The sequence below is a fragment of the Callorhinchus milii genome, unplaced genomic scaffold (genome assembly GCF_018977255.1).
Source record: "Callorhinchus milii isolate IMCB2004 unplaced genomic scaffold, IMCB_Cmil_1.0 Scaffold16, whole genome shotgun sequence".
Classification (NCBI taxonomy): domain Eukaryota; kingdom Metazoa; phylum Chordata; class Chondrichthyes; order Chimaeriformes; family Callorhinchidae; genus Callorhinchus; species Callorhinchus milii.
In genome coordinates this window covers 12,585,046-12,586,914 of record NW_024704757.1, presented here as the reverse complement: position 1 = coordinate 12,586,914, position 1,869 = coordinate 12,585,046, and positions in this window count along the sequence as shown.

The window sequence follows — 1,869 nt, the reverse complement described above, 5'->3', positions numbered from 1 at the left end:
CTTCAGCGACCCTGGTTAAAGCTTATGCTGCCGTAGCGATGGCTCGGTTTTTATATGGGAAACGCGTTGATTCCAACCAGAAGATTCCAAATCGCTCCTGGTACCTGTCTTTACTTACAGCAGCAGTGACTGTACACGGTGACACCGAGCCAAGTCTCAGCCTCGCTGCTGAGTGAGTGGGCTGGTGATTTTCAACCGTAAACTGCTCTCACGGCTGCAGTATTTCCAACACATTTTGCTCGGGTTAAAGGGCACTTTTTGGATTTGAATTAGTCTTGCCTGCTGATAAACCGGCATTGGATGGGCAGGCAGCGGGCGAGGAATTGAATGTGATCTTTTCGTCTGTCACGAGCTAATGAAATTTCAGCACGGTCGTGGGATCATGAGTTGAATAAAACGGGCGCCCGTCAAAGCTAATTAGACCGCAGAAAGCAATGAAAGTTCAGCTATTTCTCAACTCGCCCCAGCAGCTTTTTCAAATCTAAAATACATCCGTGCTCTGCCAGCTAAGATCTTCGGGGTAAAACATACTACAGTGTGATTCTTCTAATCATTGCTCCAACGTAACTCACTTCATTAGCACTCAGTTCTCTCCTTATCTGTACTGTAATGATCACAAATCCTTCAATCCCAGTGATGCATCAGACGTGTAATAATAATAATAATAATCCTTGCATTTGATATAGCGCTTTTCACGTCTTCTCGACGTCTCAAAGCATTTCACAGAATAGACTCTATCTATCTATCTATCTATCTATCTATCTATCTATCTATCTATCTATCTATCTATCTATCTATCTATCTATCTATCTATCTATCTATCTATCTATCTATCTATCTATCTATCTATCTATCTATCTATCTATCTATCTATCTATCTATCTATCTATCTATCTATCTATCTATCTATCTATCTATCTATTTATTTATAAAATTCCTCGGAAACATTGTAATCTTGACGTCACTATTTCTAAATGCTATATCGATCCAAACATTAAGGGATGACATTTGTATTAACTTAATATCAGGAACGCATTAAGGCCTAGGATAGATTTTGTTCCTAAATAAATGAAGGCTGAGACTCAGATCTCAATTGCACCAAGCTATAATCGATGAGGCTTTGCTTAAAGTTGGGTCTACTACATAAGGAGCTATTTGGTCCAAAACAATGCAGATCCTTACACCAATTTCAGGAATTAGACTCCATCTCTGCTTGGCATGCTATATTTAAAATAACCAAACATCCCCAAAATAAGCGTTAATAATAATAATATTTCCTGCATTTGATTAAGCAACTTATCATATCGTCGAGACGTGTCAAAGCACTTCACAGGTTTTACTGTAGTCACTGTGTATTTTGTAGCCATTGTATCTCTGCTGTTTCTGGCACATCAAAACTCCCAATCATTCAAGTTGTTCGCAGAGTTTATTCAGTGAGTTATGTGTGAGCTCATGCTTAACAGCAAAGTTCCAGGTTCAATCCTGGGTCTGCGCTGAGTTAGCTGATATCAGTAAGGTGGGGAATGGGTAATGGAGGTAACTTTTAAAAAGGAGGATAGAAATCGGGATGTAAAATTGTTAAGGAATAGGGAAAAAAGGCAGGTAGATATGATTTAAAAGGTATGGGAGGATCTTAAAAAAATGGTGGAGGAGGCCTGAGAGGTTAAATGCCTCACTCTCCTGGGTAAGGGAGGAAAAATCAGCATAAAACCAGTTTGGGTACATCGTTATCTAAATAGTTTTGGAAAGGTCGAGCTATTAGCTTGGTTCTGTCTGTTCACGTTATTGCACCACTCCTTCTTTATCTTCATCTGTCTTTATCTTTAGTCCTTTCCCTTAAAAGTCTTTGAGTTGAGATCCTTTCTACAG